This window comes from Theobroma cacao, chromosome 6 (genome assembly GCF_000208745.1).
Source record: "Theobroma cacao cultivar B97-61/B2 chromosome 6, Criollo_cocoa_genome_V2, whole genome shotgun sequence".
Lineage (NCBI taxonomy): Eukaryota > Viridiplantae > Streptophyta > Magnoliopsida > Malvales > Malvaceae > Theobroma > Theobroma cacao.
In genome coordinates this window covers 2,111,266-2,128,037 of record NC_030855.1, presented here as the reverse complement: position 1 = coordinate 2,128,037, position 16,772 = coordinate 2,111,266, and positions in this window count along the sequence as shown.

Sequence of the window (16,772 nt, the reverse complement as noted above, 5' to 3'; positions counted from 1 at the left end):
AATAACGAGGAAACCGATTGGACTTCCACTGAATGAATGCAATGAATAAATGAATATTTATAGAGAAAATTGTGAAGCCATTTCATTTTAATTAAATATTTTTCAAAAATCATAAACGTTTGTGTGAAGGAACTTAGAGAGTTTGATTTGATTCATTCCTCATTCCCAAAGGTACCAGAGTGTTCAACTTTGTTCTTTGTAAGCTTGAAGACACCATAGCAATAATGTCAGTTATCAGTGAAGAGGTTAGTCAATCTAAAAATAAAACTTTGAAAATTTTCTTCTGTTTGTTAATTTTTTGCTGGGTTTGTGTGATATGTTCGTGTTTTTTCAATCTTTTTCAATTGTTATGTTTAAACTATTTCCTTTCTAGTTTTATGGTCGTACCAAAGTTTTGAACTACAACAGATATGGAGTGTAGTGGGTTAACTGCTTTTTGGGGGTTTTTAGCGTGTCACGATATTGGTTATTTTAGGGCAATTCGTGTAACGAGTCAATAATTACACTGATTGACGTGTCACACGCCATGGGTATTTTAGGCCAGTTCATGTAAAGACATGGTAATTATAATGATTGATGTGTCAGTATTGGCGTGTAACGACATTTGACTTGATATGCATGGCGTGTTACAACATTTTACGTTATATGTATAGCGTATTACAACATTTTACATTATATGCATGGCGTGTTACAACATTTTATATTATATGTATGGCGTGTTACAACATTATGGGTTAACTCACTCGTGCATGTGTGCCATGTTTTGCAAATGCATTCTAGACAGTATGAGGATCTTGACAGTTTGCTTATTGTGTCGAAGGAAAAGTGGGTGTTCAATGTTGCTATTAACACCCACTGTAAGTGGTCGCAACTGCATTACATCAACAAGACTCTCAAAGAGAAAAAGGAGTACAATGCAATAAAGCGTACATGCTTCGGAATGCTGTTGGACATATATCCACATGGCTACTTCTCCGCTGGTCTCTTGCATAACATCATGATTCGTTGAATCACTGTGACAGATTCAATGGAGCATGAGCTATGGTTTGCCATTGGCAAAAGCAAGGCACGCATATCAAAGCAGGAGTTCTGCCTTATCACATGACTGAAGTTTGTCGAATGCCCTATGTGTTCACATGACCGTACGAGGTTGTTGCGGATGGAATTCATGTGCGATACTAGAGCGGGTAGTAGAGTGTTAAGCTACAGGCGTTGCTTGATACGTTTTGTAGAGGCAACTTTCAGCGATTGGGAGATGCGACCAAGATGGCATTCATCTTGATTGCGATTAACATTTTATTTGGTCAAGACTACCGTAGATGGGTGACACCTTGGCTCTTGTCATTGGTGGAGGACATCGACGCTTAGAATGTCTTCCTATGGGGTCATTATGTTTAGAGGCTAACCTTGGACTACCTTTTGAAGAGGTTTGAAGTGCCTGCCTCGAACTTGCAGAAGGATCGTTTATGGTACAACATTTACGGATTCGCATGGGTGATATAGGTACTGTCATGTAACATTTTTCATTTTTCTTTTGACATAATAATTTATAGTTGCACTCGTTTATCATTTACGGTCTGATAATGGTTACATTTGACTTGTAGTTCTGGGCAATGGAGGCAATTTCAGTCTTACGAAATATAATTGCCCCCTTTATTCTGAAGGACAATGTCTACCCACGCATGTGCAAATGGCAATGCAACCAAAAGCCAAAAGATTTCTACAAGGCAATTGAGATGTTAAAGTCATCTCAGCAGGTGAGTGAACAGTTACTAATTTTTACTGTGAATTTGTATAATAAGTTTCCTTAAAATTTAATCACAATCCCTATTTTGCAATTATGGGCAGTCAAGACCTTGGAGCCCACCCTAGATGAGGCCAGCCAGGAGTATTTTGTAGGCATCAATGTCTCGTTATTTGAGGGCTACCAATACGTGCCAATAGGGCCCATGAAGGATCGAGCGGACTGAGGCTTAGGTGCGAGGGAAAAGAGGAGAAACTTGAAGCAGAAAAGAGCCACTGGTGCCATGAAACGGAGGCGCACTACTGCTATTAGAGTCGATGAGTTGTTGGGCCTCGAGTTGATGGAGGAAGGTGACGGCCATGGCAATGGCAGTGAAGAGCCGGTAAGGATGGTTCTAACGATTCATTCTAACCAGTAACTGTAATCTATGGTCATTCTAACCAATAATTCGTAGGGATCTTTGGAATGAACTTTATTCATTTGTAGATATCAGCAGACCTTAACTTTCAACGGGGGAGTTCAATGCTTTTTCGTTCTCTCATGAGAAGTCTGGTGAATCATTTAGAAGTAGTCGTCGTGGTGCACACTTTCAAAAATTTATGAACAATGTTGGATTGCTTGATTTAGGTTTTCAAGGACCAAAATTCACTTGGAAAAAGGGGTTAGTCCCTGAAAGACTTGACAGGGCAGTATGTAATATTGACTGGCGCTTAAGATTTTCTAAGGCTTCAGTGTAGCATTTTCCTAAAGTTAATTTTGACCATACACTTATCCTAATTCAACTGAAGGATAAGGAAAGAACTAATCAGAATACCTGTTTTAGATTTCAAGAGGCTTGGCTTTCACATACTGATTTTTGTAACCTCCTACAGCATGATTGGGAGAGTTTTTTAGATATTCAAGAAGCATTCGAAAATTTTGCTGTCAAAGAAAAGTAGTGGAATAATGTTGTTTTGGCAATATATTTTACAGAAAAAGAAGAGTCTTGATGAGGTTGGGAGGCATCGAAAAAGCATGTGAGGTCTGACCATCTAGAAGTCTCAAAGAACTTAAATATCATCTACGTTTAGAATACGAGACTATTTTTCAATAGGAGGAAATCTACTGGATGCACAAATCGAAGGCAAATTGGCTAAAACTTGGAGATAGGGATACATGATATTTTCACATTAGAGTGACATGTAGGAGGAATAATCTTAAAATCCTCCATCTTAAATCCAATGAAGGGAATTGGTGTGATGATCAATAGATACTTAAGTGACAAGTAGTAGATTTTTTTAGATGTTATATACTAAAGAAGAGGATTCTCTTTTGACATATTCAATTAGAGGTAAGTTCCCACTACTTAAGCAATTAGTTATTAAGAGTATGGTTAGACTAGTGAAGGATGATGAAGCCAGTAATGCATTGTTTGAAATGAAATCCCTTAAAGTTCTTGGGATTGATGGATTCCGAACATTGTTCTTTCAATCACAATGGAACGTGGTGGGTGGTAATGTAATCAAGTATGTAAAACATGTATTTGAAGGAGCGAAAGTTGGTGATGACCTTTATAAATCTATTATTACTTTAATTCCGAAAGTGAAAGGTCCAGAGCATCTCTCCTAATTTAGACCAATTAGTTTGCTACCAATGGTATTCATAATTCTCAAGAAAGTAATTACCAATAGACTGAAGCTCGTTATAAGTTCTCTGACAACGGAAACACAAGAGAGTTTTATCCTTGGAAGATAGATCACAGACAATATAATCATAACTCAAGAAATAGTCCATTTATTTCAAAAGAAACAAGGAAAAGTGGGATGTATGATAATTAAGATTGACTTTGAAACGGCGTATGATTGTTTGAGATGGGAATTTATTTATGATACACTGGTGGATGCTCAAATTTCTGAAGTTCTAATTAACATTTTGATTAGTAGTTGGAATTACAGTAAATCCCAAATACTTTGGAATGGTCTCTTATCAGATACTTTTGTCCCGTCCTAAGGTGTGACACAAAGTGATCTATTATCTCCATACCATTTTGTTTTATGCATGGAACATTTAGCATATGGAGTTAAGAATGTAGTTGATCAAAGCGCATGGAAACCTATTAAGTTGGGTAAGCGAGGCTTTTTTCTAACCCATTTATTCTACACAGATGATCTTATTCTTTTTGTAGAAGCTTCAATCTTTCAAATGGAGATGGTGAAGAGAATGTTAGAAGATTTTTGCATTTGTTTCAAAGAAAAAGTTAGCACAGAGAAATCTTTCCTTTTTTGTTCCAGAAAGGTCTCAAGAGGAGTCATCAACAACTTAAAAAATTATTCTGGGTTTTGATACTCAGAAATTTTTGGGAAATATTTGGGAGTACCATTGATTCATTGTCGGGAGGGAATTAACTTTTGTTGATATCTGGAAGAGAAAGTTCGTAGTTGCTTATCTGTTTGGAAGGCTACCACCTTGTCCTTTGCAGTTAGACTTAGTTAAATCTATCCTTACTACCGTTCCACATTATACAATGCAGACAATTTTGACACCTGTTAATATTTGTATAAAGATTAAGGCACATTGCCTAAACTTTTTGTAAGGTGGTGATTCGAGTAATCAAAAAATACATCTTTTTGAATGGTAAAAGGTTTTTAAGTCTAAAGAGGAAGGTGGCTTGGGAATACGATGTTTGAAGTCAATGAATGATGCATTCTTATTGAAATTTGTTGGAAATTGGTGTCAAATCCCAATACATTATGGGAAGGGTTTTACGTGAGAGTACAATATAAGACCTCAACCAGTACAATTTAGTATTAAGCTAGTAGGTGCGTATTTTCTTTGGACATCAATTAGTCGTCTTTGGTAAGTTTTCAAAAAAAGCATCAGATGGGCAGTTAAAGATGGTCAAACTACATGGTTCTGGGTGGATACTTGGCCAAGAGAACGACCACTTATTGAGGAAGCATGAATGTTGGGTAATTTTGTTGATGATAATAGTTGTGCTTGAGATTGTTGAGTGTTGAGTAATTCCATCTGATAAAAGAGAAGAAGATGAGTTTGGGCATAAATTCAAAGCAGCTGAAGAAAAGAAGAAGATAGACATGATGTCATTTTCAACCAGCAGTTCAAGAGCTAATGAAATGAAAATCAGCTTGACTTTTTATCACTTATTACTGTTTCTTTTATTTTGATTAAACAGTATGTTGGTAAGTCGTTTCATTTGGTTTGTAAGGCTGAGAAAGCCACATTTTTTAATTTTTTTTATTATTTGCCTAGTATTCTTGTTATTTCTTCTTTGCTGTTGCTGTGGATTTTGAAAAGCACAGAAACCCATTTCTAGTACCCTGTGCACAGCTGTTTTTCCTCTTATTTCTTTTTCAATGCTGAGTATTTCGAATCTAATGTAACTGCTCATATAAATACAATCAATAGAAGGATGAACAGGCGATTTTTTGACCCTTAATTTTTCTCCATAAAAAACGTATGCTCCCAACTCCTCTGTTCTTCATTTTTTATACTCTTCAATTGATTTTGACAAATTTTAACATGGTATCAGAGCTATAAAGGATCTTAAGGGACCCTTTACCTCAGTCGATCTTCACCTTGCTTGTGGCTTCCTGGTTATAGCTCTATCTTCTGCTCATGGCTACTACTGGATTTATCACCTCTGCTCCTCTAGTTTTCATTGGAGAAAATTATGTTTTATGGTCGGTGAAGATGCAGTCCTATCTCAAGGCCTTTAGTCTTTAGGAGGTGGTGGAGATCGGGACTGAACTAGAGCAACGTTATGTTAATCCAACCTTAGCTCAAATTAGGCAGTTTTAAGAAGATAAGGCTAAAAGGTATAAGGCGCTCTCTTGCTTACAATCTGCAGTATCTGATGAAAATTTGATAGGATAATGCACCTAGATAATCCTAAGGAAGTTTAGGATCATTTAAAGGAAGAATTTCAAGGTAGTGACAGAACCAGGAAGATTCAGACCTTTAATCTAACTAGACAATTTGAAATGTTAACTATGGATGAGAGTGAGACCATTAGAGAATTTTCTGGTAAGATGATGGGAATTGTTAATCAACTTAAGATGTTGGGTAAGGAGATGACAGATGAGAGGTTAGTTAGTAAGATGTTGGTGGGGTTACCTGAGAAATATGAATAAACAATCTCCTCCTTAGAGGATTCGAGGGATATTGGTCAAATGACATTGAAAGAACTAGTCAATGCATTAGAAGGACTAGAACAAAGAAGAGCTTTTTAGCAAAATAGACTCATAGAGAGTGCTTTAGTTGCCAAAGCTAAAAATCAAAAGGTAGGAAGCAGCAACACTAAAAGGGTTGATGCTGACAAAAAGGAAAAGGGGAAGAAAGTTGAGGAGAAAAAAAATAGGGATCAGAAGAAAACTTATCCACCCTGTTCACATTGCAAAAAGACAAATCACACAAAGAAATATTGCTGGTTTAGACCTTATGTGAAGTGTAGAAAATGTCATCAGCAAAGACATGTAGAGAAATTATGTAAGAACGAAGGCAAGAGTGTTGATGAGAAAGCAGTTGTGGCTAAGGAGTATAAATCAAATGATGAAGTACTTTTCATGGTTAAGAAGGTGGATAATGAGGAGAAAAACAATGTTTGGTTGTTGGATAGTGGATGTTCAAACCACTTGACTGGCTGCAAAGAGAATTTTATCAGTTTGAATGAGAATTTTAGAACTCAAATGGAAGTTGAAAATCGTGATATGCTGTTGATCCTTGGAACAGGTATAGTGGGAGTACAGACACCAAGTGGCATTAAGTTAGTGGCAAATGTTTATTTTGCTCCTGATGTGAGTTAGAACTTGCTAAGCGTAAGTTATCTGGTAGATGAAGGCTTTGAATTGAATTTCAAAGACAAAGCTTACATAGTGAAGGATCCAGCTGGTGTTGAACTTTTCACAGTGGAAATGAGAAACAAATGTTTTCCATTACACTGGATGACTTTAAAACATATTACTTTCAAATGCACTTTGTCTGATATTGAATTGTGGCACAAGAAGTTTGGACATGTGAACTATGGTTCACTAAGTTTAATGGCCTCGAATTGTTTGGTTGATGGGTTGCCTTACATGGCAAAGTTAAACAAGATATGTGAAGTGTGTTAGTATGGCAAGCAGAGGAGAGCATCATTTTCACAAAGCAGAACCTAGAAAGCAACTTGTAAGCTGCAGTTGCTGCATACTGATATTGGAGGACCAATGCAAACACCATCTTTGAATGGAAGCAGGTATTATATGTTCTTTATTGATGATTACACTAGGTTCTGTTGGATTTATTTTTTAAAGTTAAAGTCTGATGCTTTTAAGGTATTTACTAAGTTCAAAGCCTTGGTTGAAAATCAAATGAACTTTTAAGAAGCTCATGAGTGATAATGGGGCTAAGTATACTGCTAATGAGTTTGAAGAATATTTAAGCAAATTAGGCATAGTGCATCAACTGACTGTGCTTTATAACCCTCAATAGAATGGTGTCTCAGAAAGAAAGAACAGGACTTTAATTGAAATGGCTAGGTGCTTGCTGTTTGTGAAGAAGTTACCTAAGTTCTTGTGGGCAAAAGCAGTTAATACTGCTAACTATTTGCTAAATTTGACTCCTATTAGAGCTCTGGTAGGTAAAACTCCATATGAAGCCTGGTATGACATGAAACCTTCAGTCAAACATCTAAAAGTCTTTGGATGTTTATGCTTTGCTAAAGTTCCTGATGCAAGAAGAACCAAGTTGGATAGTAAGTCTATGTTAGCCATCCATCTTGGATATAGTGAAGCTTCAAAAGGTTACAAGCTGTTGGATGTCAAAAGCATGAAGTTATTCATCAGCATAAATGTAGTGTTTTATGAAGGCAAGTTGTGGAACTGGTAAGCCAAGCAAGTTGTAAGGTCAGATAACTATGTTTCAGTAGAAAATCAGTTGACAGAAGAGAAATTTGAGTTGAATTCAGATAATGTGGATGAGATGCTAGTGAGAAGAACAAGAAGTTTGTCAGATGTTTATGCTAGATGTCATGTAGCAATTTCAGAACCTAGCTCATATGCTGAATTTGCCTCTGATGAATATTGGAAACAGGCCATGGAAGCTGAAATGAACATGATATGGAAAAACAAAACTTGGGTGCTAGTGGAAAGGCCAACAGATCATAATGTTCTAGGTGTCAAATGGATTTACAAAACTAAAGTGAATCCAGATGGTTCAGTGAACAAATACAAAGCAAGACTAGGAGTTAAGGGATTTGCTCAAATATATGGTGTGGACTACTTGGAAACATATGCACCTGTGGTCAGACATGATACAATAAGGTTGCTGACAGCCTTGTTTGCAAGAGAATGTTGGTTAATCTATCATTTTGATATAAAATCAGCTTTTTTGAATGGTTACTTGAAGGAAGACATATATGTTGAACAACCTGATGGTTTTGTTGAAAAGGGTTCTGAAGCCAAGGTTTGTCAATTGGTAAAAGCTCTTTATGATCTCAAACAAGCACCAAAGGCTTGGTATGAAAGAATGGATGCTCACATGCTGAATCAAGGTTTTGTCAGAAGTTCTACTGAAGCAACACTCTATATAAAAAAGGGTAGTGATGTAGTTAATCTAATAGTGGCAGTGTATGTTGATGATCTACTTGTCACTGGTCTTGAGACTGATTGCCTAGCTGAGTTCAAGTCACAGATGTTGAAGGACTTTGAAATGACTGGTCTAGGTCTGATGATCTATTTTCTTGGGATGAAATTTATTCAATCATCCAATTCTATAATTATTCATCAATCAAAGTATGCTCATGACTTATTGAAAAAATTTCACTTGGATCACTATAAGGCTACTAAAACTTCACTAGCTGCAGGTACTAAATTCTGCAAGCAAGATGGGTCAACTAATGCAAATGAGAAACTTTATAAGAGCATTATTAGATTTTTACTGTACCTTGCTACAACCAGACCTGATTTAATGCTTGCAACAAGTCTTATGTCCAGGTATATGCAAGCTCCAACAACTGCTCATTTTACTACAGCTAAACGCATTCTCATATATGTTAGAGGGACTGTGGATTATGGAGTGAAGTATGTGAGAGCTGAAAGTAGTGAACTTCAAGGATTTTCTGACAGTGATTGGGGAAGCTCATTAGAGGATTCCAAAAGCATAAGTGGCTACTATTTTTCATTTGGAAGTGAAGTTTTCTCTTAGAGTTCTAAAAAACAATAAGTAGTGGTTCAATCATCTGTAGAAACAGAATATATAGCCACTGCTGCAGCTGCAAACCAGGCACTCTGGTTAAGAAAGATCTTAGCTGATTTAGGGTTCTCACAGAACAAGGGAACGTTGCTACATGTAGATAATCAATCTGCTATAGCTATAGCTAAGAATCTCGTCCAAAATGGGCATACAAAGCATATTAAAGTTAAGTTCCATGCCTTAAGGGAAGCAATAAAAGAAGGGGAATTAAGTTGGAATATTGTCCTACCAATGAACAATCAACAGACATATTTACTAAATGTTTGAGTACAAAGCAGTTTGAATATTTGAGAGGAAAACTGGGAATTTGCAATGCTGAAATTAAGGAGGTGTGTTGAGTGTTGAGTAATTCCATCTGATAAAAGAGAAGAAGATGAGTCTGGGCACAAATTCAAAGCAGTTGAAGAAAGGAAGAAGATATACACGATGTCATTTTCAACCAGCAGTTCAAGAGATAATGAAATGAAAATCAGCTTGACTTTTTATCACTTATTACTGTTTCTTTTATTTTGATTAAACGGTGTGTTGGTAAGTCGTTTCATTTAGTTTGTAAAGCTGAGAAACCCATTTGCTGCGATTTCTACCTCAAGGAAATCATAGACATTTTTATGAATCAAGCTTAGTTGATTGGCTCTCTTTTAATTTATCTCGTTGTAAAGTAGTGGTGAATGATATCCCTTGGGCTACGATCTATTGGATAAATTGCTGGTATTTATGGAAATGGAGGAATTCTTTTATTTTTGAAGAAAAAATTGTTACAATAAAAAGGTGCATAAATGTTATCCTAATATTTGCTTTAACTGTTAATACGTCATGTGGTATTATTAAAGATGGTTTTTGAGCAAATATAAATAGAAAAAAAGGAAGTTCTTATTGGTTGGATACCTCCTATACCAAGCTGGTTAGTATTGAATTCAGATGGGGCATTTAAAAGATCTGTCAATATGGCAGCAACAGGCAGAGTGATTCGTGATTCTAGCGGGAACTGGCTCGTAAGTTTTTCTACCAGACTTGGAACATGCACGGCTTACCGAACAAAACTATGGGGTGCCTACATAGGACTATGTTTAGCTTGGGAACTTGGTTATTAGAAAGTTGAGCTACAAGAAAATAGTAAATTAGTCTTGCAAGCTATCAATTCATCTCACTTTCAGCCATGTGCCAACTTGGATATTATTCAAGCCATTCAACAACTTCTTCGACCCTAATGGGAAGTTAAAATATGACATATTTTTAGGGAAAGGAATGCTTTAGCGTACTGCATGGCTAACAAGGGTTTTGATGCAGTTGATGACTATGTATTCTATAATGTTCCATCACCTAATATTAGAAATTCTCTGATGAATGATATGTTGGGAATATGTTTCCTTCTTTTGATTAGAATCTGATAAATTATGATTCCCCCCAAGAAAAAGACATCTCATAACAAAAACTAAATTAAAGAAAATGATGGAGATAATAAAAAAAGGTTAAGATAAAAACATAGACCTTTCAAAAAAAATAATGGTGTCATGGTAGACAATAACATAATTATAAATTACTAATGAAAGAGTAGACAGTTAGAAGACATAACAACATAGAACCCATATAAAATTTTAAACTTCATAAATTTCAAGGAATCTTTTTATATTTAATTACATTTCTAGGAGAAACTAGGTAAAAACAAAGTGAAAGGAAAATGGAGTAGGTACACCTATTGTTAAAGCTTTAAAGTTCCAACATCACAAAAAAAGGGTTATCCAAATTTTGTTGTAACATCTTATGCCCACTTCATAAAAATATCAACTACTTTAGGTTAACTATTCTCAATTGGACACAAGGATTAATCTCCCTTTACATGACATTGTTTCTCTTTTAGGATCCAAGGATCGATCTTCTTTTACATGAAATCAATCCTTAATGGATAGAGCTTATCCGCTTTTAAAGAAGATATCGATCCCTATTATTAGAGAATTGATCACACGGCAATTGATTTATATTAATAATTATCAATCAAATGTGAGAATTGATCCCTTTTACATTAGATTGGTTTCAATTGACCATAACTTTTTCATTATACCATAGTATGGATTGATCCCAAATGCAAAGGATAGTTCTACATCCTCATTCGGACCAACGGATGTCCTTTTTAACAGCATGTCAAGATAGCATGATACTTTTACGACATGTTATTAGATGCAATAGCAGCGTCCGGAGTAGTAAGGGTTTTGACTGGAGTAATCGAACTTGGCTTCAGTACCTCATTTGGTTGTACCTTAGTATTTGCCGCTAGAGAGGGAGTTTGTCATCTAGTGGGAGGATGCAACTAAAGCTACAGTTGACGTTGCAATGGAGGCAACAACATACAAGGTCGGTCAGCCAAACTGCCATTATTACTAGTATGTCCTCAAATGCTTTCCTTTAGCTTCTTCTTCAACAAAGCCATGTTTGTCAAATAAGAAGAATCGAGTACAACCGTTAGTATAACTATCAAAAAAATAATATGCAAATAAACATTAATTTAAATGTGAATGAACTTCATAAAGTTTTAATTTCTTTACGTAAAAAATAAATTCGTACATTTTTTAAACCAACAAAAAAACATCCATTAATCATCATCAGATAAGAAAACTCATTTTCTTTGTTCTCATATTCATCATCATTGATATCGTTTTCATCTTCTTCATCTGATTCTTCCTTTGTCTCGTTATATTTTCCTTCAGCTTCATTATCTTCCTCGTCTTCATCATCTTCTTCGTTATGTTCAACATCCATAAACGTATTAACCTCTTCATATTCACCACTTACAAGAATTGTATTATTGTCAAGGTTGATCGAAGTATGATCAAATCATGAATTGAATGAAACTTCATTTTCCTGATACACCTTTTCGTCATGGTCAATCATTTTCCCATGACTTTGCTCATTATTTGTAATAGGTAATTGACTTCGACCCTCCGTTTTGAACACTACCCGCTAATCACATTTATCTCTTTTGCTTGATGCATACGGAGAATAATACAATTGAGTTGCTTGTTCAGCTAAAACAAAAGGCTCATTGCTTGCAAGAATCGAGTTGTGTTTAATTTCAACCAACCCATGAATAAGATCTATTTGAACACCTTTGTCGATATCAAACCAATGGCATTTGAACAACACGACTTGGTTGTTGACACCAAAGTATTGTAACTCAACAATATCGACCAACAATCCGTAAAAGTCACGATCGTAATTATTATAATAATTTCTCTTGATGCATACACCACTATTCATCATTGTATGATTATGACCATAAGCCATTGTGTGAATGTATCCATTGACATAATAAACTTTGAAACACCTTACCATACAACCAAGACCATGAGAGATGTCGACGACACGTGAATCAATTTGACTTGCATGTTGGGCGACTTACTGAAAAAGTTACATAGCTTTCAATTGTTTGAATTATTAAATTAACAAAATCAAATTGACTTATTAAATATAACTTACATATTGTTTAAACCAATTATGAAATGATGCATCATGGAATTTTTCCAATTCCTTATCAAAAATACCGTATTATTCTATTTTATCCATGTCGTTAAACATCCAAGAGATAAAAGGAACAAATATCACGAATTAATACCATTCTCAATTCACAATTTTCTAAATTATTGGTTAAACTTATACGTATTTAATGTACGGTAATATCTCATCATATTTTATTAGTACATATAATTCGATAGTATAGAACTCATCCTCTTCTAGGTATCGATGTTTCTCGAATTGACCTAAAGGTTGAATGGGATAGTTGAAGATCGACAGACGATTGGCTTCATCAATGTCTCCGTTGTTGTCATTTCGTGGGACTCGGTTCATTTTTGTTGAAATTGTAAGTTCGAAGTACATCAAACAAAATGATGATATTTCGTCAATGATATATACTTCACAAATGGATCCTTCCAAGTATGCTTAATTTCTTACCTTTTTTTAGACGGTGTAAGTGCTTAAAGATCAAGATTTCACATCAGATTCTAATTGCCAAATTAATAAAAGTTTTTAATTACATGTGTGGCTCACAATACCTCTTAAACGGATACATCTATTGATAATGGATCAATACTCCAACCTTAGTTCCATATGGCAAATGGATCGGCAAATAATCCATTGAGTCAAAAAAATCAAACGAAATAAATCTTTTCTAATTTGTAAATGCTTTTCATGATTTTTCTTTCCCTTGCATTGATATGCTCAGCACATAGTTCGGTTGCACATAAATCACGAAAGAAATGTGAGATCTCAACAATTGCACATTAAATAGCGTGAGGAACTTATCACACAAGGCAATTGAGAACAAGCGTTGCAGGAAAACGTGACAATCATGACTTTTCATTTCATAAAGTTTGCATTCCTGCTTATTCACACATTGTGCTATGCTAGATGCGAAACCATTTGGTAATCGTAACCATTTCAGCTAAGCACACACAACTTCCATTGCTCTTTAGTCAATGTATATTAAGCTTTCGGTTTAAAAAGTTTACCATTATATGCAATGAACTGCAATTCCAACTGCTTGTAACACACCTTTAAATCACGATGAGCCTTGATATTATCTTTGGTCTGTCCCAAGACATCCATTACCGTGTTGAAAATATTGTTAAATACGTTACGTTCAACATGCATCACAGCTAAGTTGTGACAAATGAGATTCGTCTATCAATATGGTAACTCCCAAAATTTGTTTTTCTTAACCCAAATATGGGTTTGACCAAAACTCAGTAGCTTTTGGTCTCCCACCTTTGTCCCAAATGTGATATTTGGAATTGACTCCAATTATTCCAAGATCTTATCAATAGATAATCGAGGAATTAGAGGGTCCTGTTCAACACTTTTCTTAAATTTATCTCTTTGGTGACGAAAATAATGATCCATCTGCAAAAATTGTCAATAACAATTAAAAAAAGGCTTCTTTCTATACTCTAAAAAAAAACTTTTTACATGTTTTATTCAATACGGACATGATAAACTTCCATGAGTGCTCCACCCGGACAACATAGCATATGTAGAGAAGTCATTAATGGTTCATAGGAGTACTATTAGTAGAATAAAATGTTAGTGAGTAAAGGCATTGTATGTGACCACCTTTTTGTCCTATAGAATTTTTAACTCATCTATTAGAGGTCGGAGGAACACATCAATGTTCTATCCACGGCTTGACAACATGTACAGTTGTTTCATGCACATACACAAAGGTAAGTTATAAACAGCGAGCATTATCGACCAAACAGAATATGGTTTCACTATTGGGCAAAATGGACTGAAACCATCTTAACATAAATTGAGTTTGACGTTACGAGGCTCAAAGGCAAAAGACTAATGGGTGCAATTAAAATGTTGTCAAGCCTTACCACTAATAGGATGTTTAAGCACTCTATCATTAGATTGATGTGTGGCATGCCATATCATGTGTTCTGTAGTTTTGCCTGACATATATAGCCTTTACAATTTCGGTGTTAATGGAAAGTATCATTAAATCTTAAAAGGAATTTTTTCTCCCTTCCTCTATTTGATTTATCCGGTTTATATCGAGGATTACTATAAAAAGAACAATAAGACAACTTGGAACATTTGTTATAAAACAACACGTAATTATTCTTACATGCATGAATTTTTTGATAGCCTAGCCTAAGTTCCTTCAACTGTGTCTTCATTCTATAAAAGTTTTCTGATAATGATCCATCCAATGGCAACTTCTCATTTAGTAGATGCATCAACGATTAAAGCATGTCTCACTCATGTTAAACTTTGACTTCACATTCAGTAATTGGGACATAGTTGACAATCTTGTGTGCTTAACGCATTCGATCCACAAAGCTGCATCGACATCATTTAACAACGAAAAGAAGGATGCAATGTTTAGATTTGGATCTTCAAGAAAAACTAGTTCATCTTGGGTCTCATCATTGATCTGAAACTCCGATCGTAAAGTATCCATAACCATTTCAGCTTACAGAATTTCTACTTTGACTTCATTAACTACTTTGTTCTACTCACCAACAAAATGTCCTAATGATTGATCAGCATGAAATGATTCGCCATATGCATCCCATATTGTGTATGTACTAGTAAACCTTTTACAAAATACATGTTCCCGAACCTTATCAACAACCAAAAACTTGCTATTCAAACATTGAGAGTAAGGATATATGATCTTATTTTTAGTCTCATATCTTTGTTGATTGAACTCAAATGAAATAAATTCATCTATGCCATTCATAAATTTTGTCTTTAGAAATCCACTTGAATCCACTCGGGAATACATCCAACTCCTATCTCGTTCCATTCTGATAAAAAATATTATAATGGACATATGATGTTGTCCATTAATAGATGTTAACACAAAATTCGAATTAAAATAAAAGCCCTAAACTTAAATACTAGAATTATAAAATATTTTATTTCTTATCAACATATTAATTATTTACCAAAATGTTACTTAATTTATTTGATTAATTTATTAAAATATTAATTAATTTAAATATTTTTCCTAAATTAGTTAAATTAAGTAATTAATTCCATAGAACCTTAATTAATGTAAATAAATAAAATATTATATACTATTACTCATGTAATTAGTGGATTAATTACTAGCACATTACATTACTTAATATCCTAAATATTATATAATTTTAATTAACAATCATTAACACCTTAATTAATTTAAATTTTTTTTAAATTACATAACATTACTTATGAAATAATTGCTTAGTAACTATCATTAACACCCTTCTCTTATCTAACAGCATATCGCATGCCAAGTCTCAGATTGGTCCCGGCTTGCCGACTCCAACTCATTCAGACCAATTGATACTTCTGCATCTTCTCAAAGAAAGGTGATTTTCCTCTACTCTAATTTATATCATTAATTATATGTAGTCAAATTAGTTAACTAAGTAATACGTTTTACTAACCAATAAGTCTTTTTTCTAGTACTTTTAAGGAGACTGACGTTACTCCATGATTACGAGAACTATCAAGAGTAACTTCAGTAAGCCTTGGTCAATATGGAGGTAGGTTCCTTTGAAGTGTAAGGATAACATGTGGCGAAAAGTTAACATAACGTAAAGATATCATATTTTTGTATATATATCATAATTTTTCATACTAAAATAATATTTTTTTATTAAGAAATCTTTCACATGGGCTGCTACAGATGCAACGATGGTCACATCCATATGGGAGAAGATTTGCAAAAATCGCTTCAAGGATCTATTAGGGGATGAGAGCGATAAAGCTAAAAAGGAAGCGGGTGGCCCCGACGTCGATCTTGTATTGACAAAGGGTAAGGCGTGACCTTGGATCATTTTTGAGGAATAAGACTGGCTTATTGATAACGTATGGTCCATGCCGGAGTGGTAATCACGTTCACACAAAATGAAGTAGAACCACTTGACAGAGAAGGACGATAGTGTTGCAAAACATACAAGTGGTTCCTTGCTTTTCACCCTACACCAGAAAAGGATGGTTCGTGCTTTTATTTTCATAGATACTACATAAATCATACAATTTAATAATACAATTTTTATATTGTTAATGATAGTGATATGTTTAATGATGTGTTTTTTATATTTATTCTCTTTTTATGATTACAAGAAAAGGAAAAGCAGCACCAGGCGATGTTCTCCGAGCTCTTCGAACGCATTCATAAGTGACAAAAAGGTAACGGAGAATTTGCGGACAACAAGTTCAAGATTGTCAGTGTAAGTGATAAGTGTGTTTATATATATATATATATATATATATATATATATATATATATATATATATATATTCGCCATAT